Source organism: Varroa destructor, unplaced genomic scaffold (genome assembly GCF_002443255.2).
Source record: "Varroa destructor unplaced genomic scaffold, Vdes_3.0 BEIS01000003.1, whole genome shotgun sequence".
Classification (NCBI taxonomy): domain Eukaryota; kingdom Metazoa; phylum Arthropoda; class Arachnida; order Mesostigmata; family Varroidae; genus Varroa; species Varroa destructor.
In genome coordinates this window covers 10,050,668-10,072,754 of record NW_019211456.1, presented here as the reverse complement: position 1 = coordinate 10,072,754, position 22,087 = coordinate 10,050,668, and the positions used below count along the sequence as shown (strand labels likewise).

Sequence of the window (22,087 nt, the reverse complement as noted above, 5' to 3'; positions counted from 1 at the left end):
ATATATATACTAATAAGCTAACAGAAACCTTAACACGACTCTGAATTTACCATAATAATATTACTATACTAGCAAAAAGATCTTTTATTAGCTGAAATCTAGAATCTATGTCATTTAATATCAGTAACTTCTTGGCAGTTACTTATCGCAGTTAGCTTAACACAGTTACTGTTATCAGTGCGTAGTATCGGCTTCCTCAGTTATTGGTAAAGCATTATTACAGAGATAACGTACCTTGGATCGAAAAGAGATAGTTCAAAAGCTTCGAAACAATCGGCGGCAACAACTTCGGCGGTCGATCAGTTTTCATCATTGCTTGATAAATCATTTCAATAAGTATTCTTGTAATATAGCAAGAAATGTGACTTTGACGCCCTCTAATTATCTTAGTCCCAGCACTCAAATCTTCGGTGTTTTCACAATAAAAAAAAGAGTTCGAGCTGTTTGCCTTATTTCACTGTTTCAATATAAAGATACGATAATATTGTATTATGTATATATACAACAATAGGCACCTTGAACCCAGAACAGCCGATAATACTGCTTGAGCACATGTAAAAAGTGTAATAATAACCGGACACAGATGACGTATCCCAAAACTGTCAAAATTGAAATGTATAAACTTCTCGAGCCAAAAAGTTCCTTCAAGGTTACTTTTTCCAGATAAAAAAAAAACTCCACTTGAAGGCCGTTATTAGGGGAAACATTTATCGTATGGATCGTTTTTCTCCTACGTTATCAACAGCATTAGTTCTGCTAAAAGCCATTAAGGATTAAGCCGCTGTGGTGATTTATCGTTAACTACTGTATAGTTGAAGATGTTTATGATTGAAACGGTGGGTGCATAGCGTTCCCGAGTCTCCAAGACAAAAATCAAAAAGTTCTAGTTTCACTGACCTAACGACCTTCAGTTGGCCCGCTTTTAACGCGATAAATAGAAAAGTGTTCGTTGGAAATGAAACAAACTCAAGCTTTGTATATGTAGGAGGAATTTTCCAGTATATTAGAAAACAGCCTTTTGCTTGCCATTATTTATACGATCTCTTTGAGCACAAATACAGTTCCGCGTAATTTATAAATAATCGCGGGACATCTTTCACAAGCCACCATGCGCCAGTCTATTCTATATTGTTGTCCACAGGATGCATGGCATGTTTACAATAGCAAACCCGAATAAGCTTATCGAGACGAACGAGCATTTGGGACCACTTAGCGAGAAGTGTTTTTGATTTTTCAGAAAGTTTTCCTTTTGCTTGAGAATCAAACTGGGTTCAACAAATTTCAGAAGTAACAATTTCCACAAAAGCCAGTAAAGTGTTTCGGTTAGAGATGTGTGAACAGGATGTTTATACGGCTTTCCAGGCTGGTTAGCTAGGTAGTCTAACTTTAGTCGTTTTCCGCACGAGTCGGAACCTTATGATGACATGATTTATTGTAAATATTGTTTTCTTTATTCGATGTTAATTGACTTCAGTCTTTTTGTTTACTAGTATGTTCTATTTGTATGCAGAAAGATCTTCTAAAACCTTTCAAGATCGTACAATGTATATATATATGCACACAAGACAAGGTTAAACCCAAGTTTCTGGACTCCAACTCGGCTAAGTTGCAGTTAGTTTGTTCTGGGGCCAGTACCGTAGATCTTTACAACAAATACATGGCACTGTCCATGGTTTCCGCACCATTGAAGCGATCATCTGTCACTAGGCAGAGCTACCTTCGAAAACCATTCGACCCACAAGGTCCTAAGACAGTATTAGGCCCTTTTTCGTACACGAAAAGTGTATTTATTTCGTGAACGTTGTTGGTGTATTATCCCGATTTATCAAGTTCGACTTCTTAACTGTGACGAAAGTTAGTCGTAATGAAATAATTAGTTAGCGTAGCACGCCGCGATTCAGTCAAGCACCTGTTTTCGGACTGAAGTTTCGGATGAAACTTATTCTCATTTGCTGGAACATCATTAGCGTTGTAAATTTCCCTACGATGCTTGGCTGTGTGCAATTATTTCGAAATTAAGAACGTTATTCATGGCTGACTCACGAAAACGCTGGAGCAGTCCTGTCGCAATAGCAGCTATCGTTCCGCTACTGTAAAATGATCGTTCAAAGAGGGATCACGCTCTGCCAGTTAATAACTTTTGTAAATCACTTGGTCAATCGCCGTATTGACTGAGCTCGGGACCAAAAATGGACTTAGAATTCAACGAGTTTGCGTACTCCATCTCGCTATATGAAGCTCGTATGTCAGAGGTCTACAAGAAGAAGTTCGTCCGAAATATCAAGTTATTATTAGTTCAGCGTACTGTTTTATTAAAAGCTATACGATTTTAACTATAATTTTCCATCCAACTCCAAGAAAATTCACTGGGTTGATAATCGTTTGATCCTAATCTGTAAATCCGATTTAACTTGGAACATACGGGGTACTGACGCAACGCTATCAATAATATGTTAAAGGCACGTAAATCTAAGTAGCTGGTTCTTAGCAAGGTGAACTTCGATATAATAGTGCCTGCGTGAGAGTACGAAACTGTGCAATTTATACGTGTAATGGTGAAAATAACGGTCGTTGTTGGGCTCGTTCTACGAAAGAATGTTAGTCCCTATGAGCTACACTTTATGAAACAAAGACTTACTTTAATAATCGTGTTATATAAAAAAATAAATATATTGCTGTAAGTATATGATCACATATTATACCGCTGCCGTTTCTTAATATTATGACATAAATATTTAATGTGTTTCTAAGAGCTTGAAACCCTACAGCCCTTGGTAGTAACCATCAGGTGTATGTTGACTGTGCATCAATGATACTTTTTACTCAGACAAATAGCAGTACCCGTAGAAAATTTTATATGCATGATTGCATCGTAAAGTTGGCCGAAAAAATGTCACAGTATAAAATGCATCTATTTTTCAACATGGTATATTTAAATTGCATAAAACAGGAAATGCGAACTTGACCTTAGAGCTACGGGGGTCGGGTTCCGGGACTAGACTAAAATATATTCGGGTATATAGTCGACATAACGGTCTAGCAGTATCATCTGCATGTTGTGGTCCGAGAAATTGAGTTTAACCTACATTTCTTTAACGCCAGCTATTACTTGAGTCGTATTGTGGTACTAATGCAGGAGGCTGCCCGTTCGTTGTGGTTGAGTAAGCCCAGAAAGGTATATCCTGGCTAGCCGTCTGGGTCAATTAGAACGAACAGCGATAGTGGGCTGATATGAAAAGGTGCAAAAACCTAATAATTGACGATGGTCGTAAAAGTTGTAAAGAAGCTCAAATCCAAGGTATTACCGCAGTAGTCCATAGAAGTTTAGCTAGATTGGCGACGTAAATGCGCGGAAATTTGCCCATGATTCATTATATTTCGGCAGTGCCCAAACGTGGATAGAATTGAGTTTTTCATCCGCCATCTATGACACCCTCATGGACTTCATAATCGCGTTCTTTGTTTCTGCCAGCGAACGGCTACCTGTATATATATTATAAGGCGCTACGAGGGAACAAAATTGCTTTTGGCAGCTGTCAGACTTCGGCGATTCACTGGATTTCTTAAGAGTTTCAGAGTGCTTTATAACCGGCGACACTAAATTTGTCTCGTGCGCCACAGCGACAGTTACATATATCGGTAACATTGTCCGGTTCTGTTTCTATTTTACGGGTAACTTTGATGTATTAGAATCCAACAGTGCTGGAATCTCTTTATCTGCGTTAATCATAGATAGCAGTGTTAAAAACCATGTTACATTAGTGCACAGATAGAATACCCCACACCTGATAAGGTCTCAAAACTTCCTTTCCACATCAAGGTTCGCCTTGTTTTTATTTGTATCTAGTATGCCGCTTATAACTAACTTTAGTGCTCTTGACACACTAATCTGTGACTGATAATGTATAATTAACAAGAACATATACATTTTTCCATTGAGAAGTTATGCTGCGCAAATAATTAAGCTACATGAAACCACCTTAACGGATTCCCGAGGAATAGGTAACTTACTGCCCAAAAAACGTAAGAAGGCATTTCGTTGTTTTTTTTTGCAAAAGGAAATGTCAAATAATATTGCCAATACTGTAGGCAGCTATTACTGGACATAACATATTACTAGAGACTAAATATAGCACTTTCTGTGATACATAGTTGTACCTAAATGCTCAGAGGACGATAGATGCGTGCTACGGTGGCATCCACTAAGTGGTTAACATCGTTAAGTATGCTGCATGCCTTTTATAATCTACGCATTTGCCAGGGGGCAAATAGACGCCGGAAGTCTGACACCTTGCCAAGCTGCTTTTCTAGTCTACAAACAAGTACTATTTTTTTAACAGAGCACTATTATTCCTAGACAAATGCGGCTTTTTTACTGAGTATTGCAGTAAGTGAGTTAGCTAGTAAACGGTCGAGCACAATCGACCGCAGCTTGTCAGGACTGCGTGTTTCAAATCAATGCATTAGTTTTACGCGACCACAATCAAGATCGTGAACTGTGCCATGTTATAATGAATGAAAACGTGGGAGCTTCAAACGTAGAAGTTTCAATTGTGTGAGTATTAGTATCGATAGATAAATACGATTCAAAGCATGAACACAGAGTTGTACCTTGTGTCCATGACCGACGACTACAGATGAGTTGTTTGTTCTCAAAATGTCACGTGCAAAAAAAACTCCGTCACATAAAGGAATCATGACCGATTTACAGCCGTTATTGTCATAGCAATACATATTTAGCTAGCCAAATGACGAAAATTCCACTTGCTCTCAAATACATCGATAAGCATCTTACGTCATCGTCTTATTACCTTATGTGGCTCGATCTCTTGAATACTTCTAGTTTTTCTTATGGTCTTGATTTCGACGGACCGGCCTGCAGTGGAGTCGAATGCCTTTTGTACGGGTTATTATACAACTAGACTCAGATAAGATCGGCTTCGACTCTATCCCGATCGGACCCGTGGTTCTTTCTGCGTTTCTGATACAAGCAGTTTCAAGTATCATAGCAGGCAGAAACTAAGCTTTTATTAAGTGTAGGCGATATCTTTGGTGTTACTCTAAGCGATATTTTGTCAACTGGAGTGGCAGAACGATTGCTGCGGATGAATCAAGATACTCTAAAGATAATATTTGCAAGCTATACCGTTCAGTATTTCAATAACCGATTATTCGCGGCAAGCTTTTGCTGTTGGCATCTTTTTACTGCAAACGATATTACAAATCGCGATAATTACAGGCCCACTAGAACCTCCCTCCATGATAAATTATATCTTAGCAGTTGGCCTGTTGTTCAGTTTGTACGTGAGGCACATATTGTACTTAACTCTCTCCATCGACACGCACAGCCTATGCACAGCCCTTCGCACTAAATAGAACATTAACGTAAGCTTCTAGAGGATCATTGACCTGAAAAAAATTTGGAAAATCATGCAGCGATCAATTGTGTTTCCCGACACCCATTCTTGGCGGAGATCTTTGCATTGTTATATTCGACTAGTGCTGACTATCACTATATGTTTAAAAAATAAAGACGGCTCTTTCGCTATCCTATCAGATCTACATAGGCTACCATATAGCCGGAATAGAAAGTGCAATCCTCGATGCATGTAAACGAACCGCGTTCTGGATATCCATTGCAATGTTCTCTGTCATAGAACAGGATTATTTGAAGTTTGAAGTTTTACGACAGGCAGGATTCCTCGAAGATTGCACGTAATTTTACGCTATCAAGAGGCACGTTTATGCCGTGTATAGGCATACAGCTTCAGTCTGATTATCGATATATAAGTAACCTTGACGCGCCGAAGATGCACAGCGCTTTGTAAGTTAGGTACTCGGTAGTTTGATTTTCAGCGGTTCCATGAAGACCTTTTGTTCGTACAATTTTCAAGTCTCACAAATAGAACCACAGTAGTCAATGTGGAGAAACTAATGATACTTCCATTCTCGCAGTTTTAGTTAAGTCAAATTTTAAAGGACTTTGAAGATGGGATAATCATTAATAACAACAGCGGTAACTTTACAGAAATAGAATTAAATTCTACTGAATTGAGCCTTCTCCCTATTTTGAGAGAACTACAGTTGGTATAGAAGAACGTACAAGACTTGTCTTTTCGCAGACAGTACAGTCTAATGCGCAACTATTGACCCAGTCCGCTTGGCCCGAATCGACTAGTCGGCTTGTGGGGACTTGCGGGCTCTCCTGCAACCACGCAGTCTGCTAACTGATTCGGGAACCTTGCCTCTTTAGGAGCCCACTCGTGGCAGAAGAAAGAAACAATTCCAGCTTCGGAAACGCTCAAGGTTATCCACAGTTAAATGGACTAAAAACCACTGTTTAAACTATTTCCCGCTCCCTTGATGAGGATGCATGCAAACTAAACATAACTTAAATATACCAAAAGCGTAAGAGCGGCATAGATTCGGTGGAAGTGAAGATAAAGGTTTATGCCTGGAAGTTGCTTATAGATTCCTGCCGTATTACATGCGGAACAGCCGAGGTGTACACGTCCGTAGCTTCCGATGTTCCATAATTTCAAACTTCATTTAATCTATAACTAACAAAACTCGAGCGAGGTGGGCCAAAATAAGTACTCTGTGGCGAAGTGTTTGGTTGTAAGCTATGCCCAGGAGAATCGCCAAACGTCATTCACCTGTTTCGTCCCCAAATTAGTTCAAATGTAGAGGTGAAGTAGTTTTCTCGAAGGGCAGTCATCTAACTTAAGCTCTATCGTACGATTTCGGCCTTCTGCATGTTTGCATTCGGCGAATTTTCCCTATTAGCCACGCATCCAAACCTATAAATATACTCAGCAGCCAGACAGACCCATTGTGCTCATAAGTTTGATTACTACAGAATAAACTATTACACCGTCTAATACTTTCAAAGCTGCAGCTATCCGCGATTCTAGCAATCGCTACCAACTATATAGGCCAACACATTTTGGCGCAATAAAGACTCATGAAGCAATTTCCTAATTTCAGGCTGTGTTATTTTGCCTTCAGTTTCACACGGGTTACATATTGCCGACGGTGCTTTCGTAAACCAGCCGTGCTGGTTATTAATAACTAATAATAAATCATTATATCTAATAATTAGCTATTAGGCGTTTGATAGTGCGGAACTTACTTAGAAGTTAGCGAAGCTTGTGGAAACGACCAAATAACGAAGTAGAGATGTACTTGCCGTTTTCTTGAGAACTTAACTTGGACAAGAAGAGAAACTTGAGAAGAACCGTGCAAGAGTTTAATGCTTTCATTCTAACCAACGTGTTAGAAATCTTGTCCTTGAAGATTGGCCTGTATCAATTGAATGCAAGCAGTACCCGTTAGAATGTCCAGCATTCCAACTAAGCCAAAAAAAATATGTCTCATTATCCAGAATCATCTATAACGTGTGATCTACCTGAGAAAAACACCTACGGTTGAATAGAATATATTACAAGCGTCTTCGTTCTATTGTAGTCTTTGGCTATAGCTAGACTATGCGAAAGATAAATGTCGTACCGGTTCATAGTCAAAGATCGTTTACACGACAAAACAACATTGTCTACAATGCCAGACAATTATAAACGGTGTTAATCTACTCACGAACACTCGTCAGGTAATTCTGTTGCACAAGCATAATTTCGAATTCTTGAGGGATTTTTTCTCACCATGTGATCGCCAACAAACTCACAACTAGGACAAAGCTAGATAATATAAGTAAGGCGATCACCTACATATCAAAGCATGGACGTATGATTGTAACTATCACTATTCAGCCTTTGCGTTCGTTAAAAACAACTGCAGCTCTCTGGGATCGGCAAAATTGACTTTCCGTAATGCGATTATGGACGACGCGTAGGAGCTCGCGCTGTTTACTACCACTTGCTGAGAGCTCATTCACTTCACAGTCTCGATCCTTCTAATGAGCGCTGCAGCGAGCAGTAGCCCGACAAGGCCGTTCAGATGGCGCCTAGAGAAAAACGATACAATTATTCTGATCAACATTGCAGTAATAATGGTAAGCCTTATACGTATTTATCCACGAAGTCATTGGCCCCGGCCATATACTCGTAGCTCTGGTTGTTCGCCTGCTGTGGGTGTGGGTGTTTAGATGAAATGTCCAGTATCAGTGAACCTGGACATAGCACCGAAAGGAGCCCAAGAGAAGTGACCGATGGAGCTGATTTATGAGGTAACATCTATGTGTTTCATTTTTACTGCGCACGTCATAGTACCGTATTCGGTACCGTTTAATTCGTTATACGTTGCTTCGATATTCTGCCATTTCGGCGGGTAACGATCGACCGAAATAATTTTTTCCGTCAATCTAGCAGCCTAAACTAGCGTCTGTGTGTACGTATTTATACGGACTGTATGTAGCTTATACGGGCAGTGTCATAATCAACGCTTGAAACACACTGCATTTGCGATCTTTTCGACTGGGCTGGACAAAACGGAACTGTCCGAGGAGTCTTCTCGATTTTGTCGAATAACAGAAACAGTTTTTGACTAGTCTGTAGTAATTTTTTTACTGTCATCTTTCTGAGCATTTGTCTTTGTCAAAGAGCTCCATTGTGTTCCGCTTTCGGATATTCAGATTATTTGCGTCGGCAACCTACTTCAGTTCGACCATAGCCTCATGGCTAAGTTTGACTTTATCAAAGTTCACAGCAACATAACATCATTGAAAATTATTATTATAAATATCAAGGAAAATAGCTACTGCACTGGCAGTTAAAACAAAAATTATGCTCAAAGCTCGGGAATGCTGAAATAGAAGACTGAATGATGGCCTATCATCCGTAATTTTTGAAAAGAACTCATAATAGCTCCTGCCGATAGATGCGCGTGAATTCACGCCAGGAAACGTACGGTACCAGAATTCATGCAGCGTTCGTGCCTAGTAATCATCTTATCCTTTCCTCTTATGATTAATGTGTAGTATAATAGTTAGATAAAATGATCTAAACAGAATTTGTCGAACAGCTTGAACTTGCGAGAATCTCTAAGAAAATACATACACACACATACACACACACACACGAAATGAATATGTAATTTTGAATAAATTCACTTTTTTTTTTTGTTTCTTCTACATTACAGCTCATTTACCAACGAGTTTCGCCCTGCGCTGATCGAGACGAGACAATTGGAGGTTTTTGCTTAGCGCAACATAAGTGCGAACATAGATTGCCGAGTCGATTTCATTCAACGGCCTTTTCCGTCTGTTTTTTCGACAACCACCAGCTCCACCTGCCGACAACCCGAAGAAACAATATCAGCTATAGAATCAGCTTGGATTACAAACGCACGCATAAACACAATCCAAGTTTACTTATATATGTATAGTTTAACTTCATTGGCTGAGTTAGCTCGGTTGAATATCTTCAGTTGCCGCACTCGAACAGCGATAGTCAGCCTATGCTGTATCGCCTGATTAGACTGTGTCTTATAGATCTAGTAGAAAAAATATGTATTTACAAAAACTAAGTAATGTAAGCTTCTATTTTTTGGAGTACTGCAGATTGTTAGCTGAATAGCCGTGGCTGGGTCCCACATTTAACAGGTGGGTTATTCTAATTCATTCTCTACGGAAGCCGAGACAGGCTGGTTCATTACGCATAAATAAGTGATTCATCCAGCGTGTGGTATACGTATAAATACAATAGTTTCTGTAGGTTGGCAGTATATTCATGGTTAAGTTTTTGGCCTCCTACCGCTATCCATTAAGGTGTCCGAAAACCGTATAGGGAGCTGGGTATAGAATGTCATTTTAGTCTGTTGCTATTTACATATAACGGGCAGTTATGCATGAAAATTGGCTAGAAAAATGTTTGTTTTTTAGTACGGTGGCCAGGAGGCTGCTTCGCAGTAACTTGTTTGCGTTGTGCTCCTAAGAGGACAAAGTCGAGCCCCATCGTTATAATAAAACTCGTAAAAAAAAAAAGCAACCTATATTTTGTCGCGACGCTATTTTGCACAACCTTAGACTCGCTGATGATTAGTGGTCATTGTGAGTAGTACCACTGAAACGCCCAAACAACTTGCCCATATGCCTAGTTCATTGGCCTGATTCTGAATGAGTCAATCAGGACACCAAGAAATGCTAAAAATAGATTGCTACATCTAAGCAAATAACATTATTTTTATTGATCGACTAGGAAATGGCTTCGATGTCATGGATGCAAGCAATGCTCGTTTTTTTAATAATTCCCAGAGCTGGATCACTTATGTTTGTCTTATGGATTGCTAGATTGAGTTTTTTAGCTATTTTCTGAGGATTTCTTCTAGGCATCCACAGCCCAGTCAGTACATTATTCAAGCTTACTTCGAGGAAAGGTGTACTCATTTGATTCTCTATCTTGCTGAGTTCTTTTTTTCTAGCCATGTACTGCGCAATGTCTGAGCCACTACCTTTGATGAATAACCCTTAAAAACAAAGTTTTGATGTATATATGATTACGGCGTAGGCTGGAAGGAAGTAGTTGAGAGATAATTATTGTGTTTACTGTTTTAGAGTCTTTGGATATCTCAGATTAGAGTATGTCAAGCCTTGAAACACGCTCCAGTTGTACCGGAACCTTTTTCCAGCTTGCATACCGTTTAATCGTTAGGAATCAAATTTCCTGAATAGAAACACATAATCAATTAATACGTTTATTTTGCAAAAAAAAATTAGTTTATAATTGGACGTATGCCACACTCCATAATCGATTCACCCTAAATCCAGAATGATCAATTTAGGCCTAAGCTAAGTATTTCCATGATCAAGGCCTAAGAACATATTTTTCCGTTGGAACATCATAGTATTAGAAGGTTGATCTAAAAGCTCATATCTGAATATATCTCTTTAAGATGTATACAGCTTTACAGGGAATCCATCTACTCTGCTGAATTCAAAATTAACTCTAGCTGTCAACACGATTTAACGTTGGGCGAATGACCTTTAGCAGAAACCAAAATACTTAGGAACATTCACCGTGTTTCCGGTACATTCTTTCTTGTCCCAGTCGACTTTCAGTCCTGTCTGTTAATACGAAGGCTACTCCAGATCTTCAGATCAGTTTTAGGATTTACGCGCAAGTAGGTGAATATTGTGCTTTTGCCAGGCATCGGCGGGAAAGTTCCGCGTGAAGATACGCTTAGGGAAGCTTTTAAATAGCGGAAAACAGTGACAATGAAAATATCCGACTGTGCCAAGTGAATGCATACTTAAACACCTGCTATGGCGACCGCTATTGCTAAATTAGGTTGTGTTAAAATCGTGAAAAAATAACTGGGCTTCCTTAAGCGGCGATTTTTCCTGAACATGCGGTAGCAAACATGCGCCATGCGCTGAAGTTGTAGAAGGAAAGTCTCTTCAAGATATAAGGTCTATACGAAAATGAACCATATATATATCAGCTTATGGTTCGAAGCAGCCGATGACGTTATAAGGCGCTAGTATCGTAAACCAGTGTACGCGGGCCAATGGCACTACATCTCTAAGTCTACTAAATAGAAAATAACCGAGTCACATCAAATATACGCATTTTTTTTTAAATTATGACATTAACTAAACACATATAATGTATAATAAAATAATACTGTATACAGAAGCATCTGTAATACGATGAAAAATAATCATAAGCTCCATGAAAGCTACTGAATATATTGCTTATTGATGAACTGTTCCACGAACCGTTCTCACGGAAAACTTTCCACTTAGTTATCTTATGGGTGTACGAGGGTAGCATCGGTAAGTGCTAGTTTCGCGGGAAAAGTTATAGAACTATAGGTATAAATTATAGCAAATGTTTCACTGGAACAAGAAAAGTTATATTCTTTTCTTATATATATTTCTATTATAAGTTCACAGCCTGGTTATGTCCTACTAATACATAGGGATAGCGCAGCCGCTTATATCAATTTGCTTCAGTTTTATTCTTCCATAGACTGGGATCATTTTTATCCATATACTATTAAGGCCACTGAGGTTGCATTACGACGTCCGTATCATCGTGCACGACGAGAGCATTTGATGCAGAAGAGCGATCCTCCGCTAACAATTCAAAGCAACTGCCTAGAGCGCACGACGCCATACGATATGAGCCTATCAGAGGCATCGAGAGGAGTCTAAGTATGTAGACGGTGCTCCGAAAAAATGAGACACACCTCGCCTAGAAGAGAACACACAAGTCCCCCATTTCATAGCCACCGTCGCAGCCTCGTCAGTCGTCTGCTACATGCCCGCCACGCGTATCACTCACTATTCCTGGTTAGATCTGTGCTTGTATCCGTAAGGCCTTCCTTTATTTCTTTCTTTCGGTTGTTCGTCATCGCATTCTGTGAGCACTGACACAAGTGATGCAGGCTAGAACGAAAGAACATGGGATCATTTACTGGTTATCATTCTCTTGCCAGAACACTTTTCGCTGTCACGCCTTGGCCACAGTTGATCTCCCTTCTTTAGGCATGATTCCTCTAGTAGGAGACTGGTCGGAACAGGAGCTTCAGCGTTGCTTTAGGTGGCCAAAATTAAGGCCTTTCATTTAGACTAACACCGTGTTATTTATTGAATTACGGATTTTCAAGCCCAGCTCCACACTACGTCGGGCCTCGTTGTATCTAGTCTCAGGCAGGGCGCTCGAATAAGGCTATTCATCATCCAATTCACCTGTTTCACATATTTCTTCAGCAGACTTCGACAGAGAACGGCCATTTGCATGTGGAATGTTACACCCGTCGCCGTATTTCTTCATCCGACAATGCAAAATACTGCACGACCCGCTTTGGAACTACGAGCAACCTCGTGCATAACTACATTACGCAGGGCAAAAAATAGCCAGTTCATAAAAAAAAATCCCATATTATCATTTTGCGGCTGCATGTCTATGCTACTGATTATTTTATCGTCTTTCTGACATAAGATAATGTCGAATGCTTCTAGAGAATTTTGCAGTTGGCCTTCAGTTCTGTAGAATGCTTTATTTCTAATAACTTAATAACGATACACGTGGGGTGGGGCCGAAGCGGACAGGTACCAATCTCTTTTTTGTGTGCCTAACCGCGAGCTGTTATTTAGAAATCTCGTGCTCTTAGTATCGATGGAGATATCAGATACCCACTCTATAATTGCGAGTGTCGTGTCAGCAATCGCGTTTCTTTTAAGACTAGAAAAATATAAACCGAAAATCCTGTTCCTCGCTCTTTGTCGTGGAAGCGACCACTAACTTTGTCATGAAAGTGGGCGCTGTACCTTTAGTGGGCGATCAGCGGAGCCTTGGTAAACTGATAACTCCAGAGTGATTAGCTGTCTGTACACATGGCGGGTAGAATTTTAAATCACTGGCCCTAAACCCCACACACAGACTTCGAAGATATTTGTATGAAGCTTGTCCGGTTATTCATGTAGCCCCCGACGGACCGCCGTAGAAATGAATATTTAACTGATTTAGAAAAAAAAAATATCTAGTATAACCTTACCCAGATCTCTACAAACCCGTAAATACTAGTTCAATTTTATAGGGTGTACGAACTAGAAACACGTTTGCCAACCGATTTTGCAAAAAATATGTTACGATTCGATGAAAGTTGGCGTTAACAAAATCGAAAAAAAAAACAGAATCTGTAACATCGTACGCAATTTTTTTCCTGTTCGTTTATACGTGTGCTTGCAGCTAGTTCTGTAAACTCGCGCGATTTTTCTACCAGCAAATAACAGGAAAAGGGTCAAGGATTTTATTACAGCAACTAAGGCCGTAATCGACCCATACACGGTTTTATTTTAAGAACTTTTTTACTATATGATGCACCACATAAATTAGAAGTCCAATAGGATTTTTTAAAATTTTCGTTAGATGAATCTTTTTTAATTCGAGTCATATAAAACGTCGTTTTTGCGCGTACGATAATATACTTCTGTGTATTACGATCAGGCAAATTTCTTTTTCGGGGTGCTTTTTTTTGCTTCTAAAGAGATTTGCAGTTCAGTCGTGCTCATAGATGTTGAAGCGGCAAGTATAATATGTGTGAAGCATTGACTTGCGCTGGGGCAAGGTGTCCATTTCGTCCTAAAGATCAACTGGTCAAGAATACCTCAGGTTCAGCCTAGGGGCATTTTGAACATACAGAGTACTGAAACAATTGCCACTTGTATCGTATACACTAGCAGAACAGATGTTGCATATCATCAGCTACGGCTATGAATCGTTTATATGTAATAAGTGACAAGAGCTAACTAAATCGATTACGAAATCCTCATTGATATAGGTCGATCTTTTTGGAAACCGATTTGATCCTTAAACTCATATCTACTTCGGGCATATTACCATGATTTTCTATGCTGTCTGAAAGACTGACGAGAGGTATACAGTTATCTATTTACTATAGTACATGTATGTCTTATGGAATGACAAAGAAGATTCAAATTTCTACAAAAGAATGCAAAGAGAAATGAAAGAAGCTTGCTTCTCGGTTGGCTTTCCAGGCAGCTTTTTCGCCCAGATTGTCTGGTTGGATAACTAAAGCTAAAGAGTGTCGATTCTGGTTGGCGTAATGATCAGTGACAGGGTAATTTGGTTACTACTACAATCTACATCATACTATGATCAGCCAAGGCTTGTGCTATAAACGAGTTCGTCTGGACATTGGGCTTCTTGTATTTAACTGACCAGTCTTTTAGAGCAGAAATGCAATGAAAATGACGTAGAAATTAATGGTGAGCTGTAAATCTCATGGCTCAGTCGATAACGTTTTGATAAAGAACAGCTACGGGCCACTACATTTAGTGCTAACAATCTGCATCGAGCTTTGTAGAACATTAACAAGTACGGTATTGACGACAGAACAAAAACAAACACATAATCAACACTGGTCGTTTGTAACAGTGGCTGATCGATAATCATCGAAAGGTATGATTGCTTTTTTTTTTTTTTTTTTTTTGTTCTGGCCTTTGGAGAATCCGCAGTTTGAAATCATGTTGCGCTTTTCGAACTGATACCCAAGCACATAATTCGTTTCACTAACGAATGCCCATTACGCTACCAAATCTTGGAAATAATCCGAATACAGGTATATAACAAACTTGTTCTTATGAAAATGGTGTTTGTATGAGGTGTGGTAACATCTTGGATCGTGCAGCGTCGTGTGGAACTTCCGCGTGGCGTCGATTTCAAAGTTGAACATGTCATATCTGAGACAGATGGCAAAATGCAGTAATTAGGAGCTTTGTTCTGATATCTTTAAGGTATTCTCTGCTTTGAATCGAGTAGACAGCCGGGATTCAGTAGCTGTCTTTGTTTCTATTTCCACTTAACAGCTGTTACGATTGCACAAGTTTGCTTCATATAATATCAGTGATAGCTAACGGGTAGAAAGCTAGCGGGATAAATTATACATGTTGAAAATGTGCACGACAGAACCGTTGCATAGAAAACAAGGATTTGCAAAATCTCACTGTTACTTCTGACACCGTACCATTTTCCTCTAAAACAGAAGCTACATTATTTGCCTTATAGAAATTCGTTAAATTAAATATTTTGGTAAAATTTTTAAGGTTCTAGGCTAGCTTTGCGGAGGCTAGTCTACTATCTTTTGCCTTACGAGCTCATCCGAACCATAGGCAGACATGAATACTGATTATGCTGCCACGTCTCTAAGTCAAATCCAAATAGATCTATACTTAATTTATAATATTGGATTGTCTCACGAGTTTGTAGCGGATTTGCGAATCGATATCAATTTTGGCGCCATTTTTTAAAACAAAAAAGGAACTGTTAACTATATTCAAAAGGTATTGTTTTTTGACTTCGTGCTCGATTCGATTTATTTAAGTTTATTTATTTAAGAAGTAGATTTATTTAAGAGGGACAAAGATCTATTTGACGCTATTTTGAATTTTTTTTCCCGAAAAGGACTGCGTGTAATTCAAATTCGCTAGAAAATTAACGTAATCCTCTAGCCAAATATACAGCCTTTTTCTTTGAGGTGGTGAGTTTAGCACGCAAGACAAAACAGGTGGAGGTCTATTCCCTGATTAAGAGAATTGTAAAGTTCCTACTATGTGTGAGTTTTTGCCAGATTTTAGAAAACACGAAACCTCCGAATCGACTGTCGCACAATGTCACTTGAAGATACATCTAAGCTCCCCATCATCTGCCGGTGACTTTCTAAAACGAAGATGAGCACGGCTATTTAAAGATATTTAGAGCAGATTGTTTGTCAAAGCGCACAAGTGACTTTCGGGTAAGCATAAAAAATGAACGCTGTCAATTTAGTGAGAATACAAGAAACTACGCTTTTGTAAGCTTTTCTCGAATAATCGAGACGTCACCTCACTTGATCTCCATAAACAGTTCGGCTGCTTAATGCATCCGAATATGCGTCCAATATAAGGGCAGTCATGCGTCATCATGACAACGGCCAGTCTTGCCCGTTTTCAGTAGTTCTCTAAGAATCGTACGAGTTTAATTGACGTGTTGTGCCTCACCCGATCCATAGTCCCGACCTTGCTCTCTGCGGTTATCACCTTTGGTCCTAGCAAAACTCCTTTAATAGGACGAATTTTGTACCTTCAAAGGGTGTAAAAAATAATAGATTTCAAAGGCTGCCAGTAGTAAGGGTCGTCGCTAATAACAGCCAATATATCATTGACTTAAACTGTTAGGGCGAAAAAAAGCTGTGTGTATCCATTAAATTAATGGATAATAAATTATAGCTATCGCACAATGAGCCAGCATCGAGCTCGTATGATTTCTGTCTTGGAAACGCAAAACCGTTCTCATTAATTAATACTAGTTCACCATTTCGGTCTTAGCGTGTTGAAAAAATTTCGAACACCTTTGATTTCTTTAGCTACTGCACTTTCGGACAGTCTCAGCCTTCGTTTCCGCGAAATTCGTTATAAGGTTCTGTTCAGTTGTATAAAGTGACTTTTCGATCTGGGGGCAGGATCTATGAGTTGCTGCTGGCCTTCTGCTCTCCTGCCTCCAGCGATTCAGTCAGCAGCACTACAGAATAATGGTGAAGGGGAATGCGCGTATTCGACAATGGAATATGACGGTCTTCCCTTGGCCAACAATATATTCTTCAACTGAGGGCCCGCGTAGGGGTTTTCCGGTCTGCACTTTTCGTAGATCTCAAAGGTTCCCCTATACGCGGTCCAGTCGGCGCCAATTAAGCCAATTCGTAGTGCAAAGGACAAACATATGTATGGCAGTTAAACAAGCAAAAAGCGGCGCCTTGAGGAGTACAACAGAAAACTTTACGAAAGGATTGTTAAATTGAACCTTTTGTGTTCTGCCCGATTCGATCCGATCCAGGAACGTGGCTACGATATCACCAGCGCTATGTGCAGCCTCTTTCAATTATAACCTCTGCCCTTTGACAATGGCAAACTATGACGAACATTAATTAAGACTGCATTGTATAAGCGGAGAAGAACTGATCTTTCGTTAACATTTACAGTTTTTGTTACTTTAAGTGTTATTGCATAAAGGAATCTTGTGCTATCATCATACAATACCATAGATGAATAAGGAATATGCTCTATTTTAGGGAAGGAAACACATAACTGTAATGATAATAAACCACTATGTTAAGCATACGAGATGATTTTATGTTTGTAGATACATTGATAATATCCCCGTGATAGCTTAGGGAGTAACCTATTTGCCTACTGATCTCAGGGGCACGCTGGGGTGAGTAAAACAATGGCATAAATTCTATTCCAGCCTAGTTATTATGAATGTAGTTTGCACATAAAATATCTCTCTGTTTCACTGGCTGAAGAACCGTGTATTATTCTAGATTGGATTTTGGCAACTGTATACGAAAGACTTGAGTATCATAAGATCAGGGTTCTGTTTAAAATTCATTCATTCTCCTTTTGAGTTCGTTCGTCTCTCCGAGATCCAGAAGAAACAAAAAAAAATCTATGTTATATAAGTGTATGTTTTGTATTAGAATATTCGGCCATTTATTGGGTAGAAACACTTCAGGTTGAAACTAAGCATAGTTGAATATCTTGTGTTGAAAACTAGCAAGCGTATAATTAGATCGTATTTGATTTTAAGAGCATAGCCGGTGGAACATCATAAAATATGATAATAATACTTTTTGGGTACAGCCAGATAAAACTAGTCGACGCTCATGGTAGCAATACAAAATGTCAAAATATCCTGTTATATCGTTTGAAGGTTCGCTCCGTATCCCTGATGTAACTCAACAAAGAATTCTTCATGACCTCAGCCACTCCTTTCCCTCTTTTTTTTGCAAACGTCACAAAAAGAGCTGCTTCTCTATTTCCGTATCGGTTCAACGTCGTATCAGTTATTATACAGTCTAAACCAGAAGAGCACGCAGCTGTATTTATTGCCGTATATCCGCATGCCGATGCAGTCTGAATTAGGCAGAGCAGCTTCAGTGTATTAGGAGACGAAGTCCTAATTATATATTGATATTGAGATACGTGCGTAAAGTGTTAGATATATTTACTATTTTGCTATGTCTGCATTCTACTACACTTTAAGTACATAGACACTTCCCACACTAGGAGTTATCGTCCAGAGACTGCTTCCATCAATTCACCTATCATTTCTCTGATTAGCGCTCGGTCTAGCCTGTTAGTTGCTTGTGTATCGGCGCATCTTTGCAAGACATTGAGGTTGCCTATGCACATACAGACGACCAAACCGACGGCCATTTTGTTTCTGTTACTTCTCACTTCGCCAGTCTTCAAGAGAGTGCTTTCGTGAGAGCCGTTCTAATTTCACTGCTCCTTTTTCTGACCCTGGCTTTAATGCGCTTTATCCCCCTAATTTATAGACATATCTACACGTTTATACCGGCCATGTCATAAAACGTTGCTGACGTGCATCATCTTGCTGTCCTATTTTTGCCTTTTCTAAGCAAAAGTTTGGGCAACCGATCAAACGGCTTGGGTACCTAGTGCATCATGTACTTGCGGGGGCGCTGTTCTCCGAGAAGGAGAAACCAGCCGTCATGTAGTCATCATCTTTATCACCATCAACAATTAAATAGGCGTTTACAGCAGCAGGGCAAATTTAGCTAAAGCCTATGCGCGCGCATGTCCCTGGCTGTACCATTTGTGTCTGTCACCGGATAATAGCTTTCAGATTTATGTCCGCTCTTTTACTTTGGCGCTGCTGCTCAATTTGAAACAGGACTTCCTCCAACCTTCAAGGTTCATTTACGGTCGTATAGCAAGCCTGCGCATCTCAGCTACATCAACAGTGCGTGTAAGGGTAAGCCGTTGGCACGTTTCGCTTTGCCAACTTGGGTTGGCGTAACCCTTGTGGAGAGGCTCGTGGTCCCCGCGCGGGTGCGTTCCACGGATGAGCTAACTACTACCCTAAGTTCGGGGCGGGGGGAGGGGGTCAGTTGTTCGGAAAACAGCCGTAACGGAAGTTACTGGAGGCAGATTTCGTGCTATATTACAAGGTACGTGTACATATACTAATATAGCGGCAGCAGAGATAGTAGCCAAAGCAGTGTTATACAGCCGTTATTTTCAGATCAAAGTAACAATACCAGCACAAAACTTTCACTCTAAAGTTACTAACTGAATAACCGGTCAGTTACCAACGGAAGTACCAACGCGCTAAAGGCATTGTCTACAATTAATTAAAAGAAGTCCTTTGCGGTTCATTTCTCAATGTTAGATTTCCTTTCCATTCATAAATTATCTTCCCAGTTTAGTCTGACCACATAATCGCTCCTCTTAAACTATGCAGTACATAAGGTTCGAAAGATCTCTTACAAATATGTATCAGTTGCTCCTGAAAACAAATTGCTGAAATTACTTGGGCAATAATATCAGTTGTGCAATATATCAAGATAATAGCGTCGGTCGCAGCAAAGGCAGTAAATAGCCTTATCTGAAGCCGCTGGAGAAACTGATTTATAAATATGTTCCTCTACTGTGTTTCGTTCATCTGTGTGTGTTTGATATTTCTCTAGTCCTCAGCAGACGAAATATGTCTGCCATCGATCGCTGGCTATGCTGGGAACTCTTCCTATTACTACCGAGCTTGGCCAAGTAATTAGGGATTATGTATCGATATGCCGACGACGGGCTTTCGTTACTTTTTGGTTTGCTCTTAGTTCATCTGTCTTTGGCGGGAGGCTGATGTAGGAGATAAACGCGTTCCAAGAATAAGGTCAAAAATCCACCTCCCTGTTTCTATATTGCGTCATCTACCACGGCTTTAAACCAGAACCAGATGCCCAACGACATACACAAGCACACCGAACGGGCTTTGGCAATATGCGTGTACTTTTTTCGGGGTAAACGAGTCGGGAAATTTTCTATTGTCTCAACATAGCCTGCCAGAGACTACAATTGAAATATGCTGTGATCCGATCTTAATTTATGACAACTGCTTGCTTGAGCCCGAACGTTCATAAAATTCAGTAAGTTTACGAAATTATATATTTAGATGAAGTCAGGGGTTCATTTCACGTATTCATGGCAGGTTCTGCTATCTATCTTCAGCGTAATACGTTTTTGGAAAGCAACTCGGCTTGACAGTTACACGGTTTTTTTTTTAACCCAACACCATAGGCACGCCGTTTGGTTCAGCGTGCGAATTCATAGACATTTTTCTCAGATCATCCTTAGCTACAGTCGTTCTCTTCTAATGTCACAATACTAGTTTAACTAGCGAACTCTAACATGTTCGAACCCGATTTGCGAATAACGGTCGATACCTTTCTGGCTATACATCTCTAAACACATCTGGATAGTTTTCAACTTAAAATCCCTAAATAGACTAAATTGACAGAAGTTAGAATTGAATTTAGCAGAAGTTACTAGCATCGGAACTATGGGCGAGTTTCAAAGCCCTGTATGACGCAACACATACGCTAAAATGAAAAATCGAAATCGATGCGGTCACTGCGTTCGCCGTTCCACGTTTTGCTCAGGCACCGCAAGGTGTCCAATACGACCTACTTTTACAACAGTCCGATCTGACAGCAGTCAACGTAGTGTTGATGGAAACCAACATTAAACTCAAGTTTTTTTTAAGGAACTTTGAGATGGATTCGTTCATTTCTTTTCGAGCGTCAATTGAATCTGTAACCGACTATATACTTATAAAAACCAAGGATAACTTAGGGTTATTTACATATTTTCTGCAGCTATTGACCAGAAGCGAAAACTAAATCGAATGCCTCTAGGGGATGCGAACCTTGCGTTCCTATTGGAATTAAACGTCTGATGAATTTTCTTAAATGGCTGGATGGTAATGATGCGCGAAAGTAAAAGATCCGTGTAGACGTGCCGCGTTAACTTCTAAATAACTATACTAGCGCTCGAAAAGTTATGACTATTTTACTCCAATGTAAACGGGTTGCAACAGAACGTCCATACCGCTTAATCACGTAATCCTAAACGATTTTTGAAGGAGTTGATGGTGTACCTCGACACCCGACATTTGTAATAGAAGTTACGGGTAGAGATATCTGCTAGATCAGTCAGAAATGCATGAAGATGCACTATACTCCTTTAATGATGTATTTCCTGCGGTGATGAGCTTTTTTTTAAAGAAAATAAAAATAATAATACATATTTTGTCTTCCTATTTGTTACAATGGTACTGGCTTGAAAGAGCAACCCGTCATCCAATGCTGTGGTCATCAAACACCTGTACGCCTTTCAAAATAGCTTCGACTTTGTTATCCATTAAACCTGAATAGTATATTGCACTGTTAAAAGCGGATACCTAAGTAAACACTGCAATCGAACTAGGAAATTAAGTGTCGAGGTTACTATAGTGATGAATGTGCTACCCTTTATGATTGCCACAAGAAGATCGTTTTTTTTTGTGGGAAAAGGTAAAACACCGCTGTTTGGCCTTTTTAAGTTCTGTGTGGTCAAGTCGATTCCCCTAAGGTATTATACACGAACGGGGGCGAAGTGTATATGCTTGCCACCGGGCTGGCTAGTCCAACATGGCGTTCGACACCAATAATAACAAAGCCGATTGCTGTGGCCATCACAGTAAAACCCGGTACAAAATGTTACTGCGCTTTTTATTACGACAATTGGCATACTGAGGCTTTACTTGAGGTTTCACAATTGTCATGAACCTTT

The 22,087-nt window shown here is 39.8% G+C and overlaps 1 long non-coding RNA gene across 2 annotated transcripts in view; it reads right to left on the bottom strand.

Moving 5' to 3' along the window:
- LOC111247891 (uncharacterized) overlaps positions 1–7,965 on the bottom strand; it is a 26,791-nt gene extending 18,826 nt beyond the window's left edge. Inside the window, exons 1-2 of one of the 2 annotated variants that reach the window (XR_015324011.1) lie at positions 7,594–7,965; positions 7,133–7,302 (exon numbers count right to left, since the gene is read on the bottom strand). This is a non-coding gene — a long non-coding RNA (uncharacterized LOC111247891). The remainder of the gene's footprint in view (positions 1–7,132; positions 7,303–7,593) is intronic. The other variant, XR_002672308.2, reaches the window with a different exon arrangement.
- Between the last annotated feature and the right edge of the window lie 14,122 nt (positions 7,966–22,087).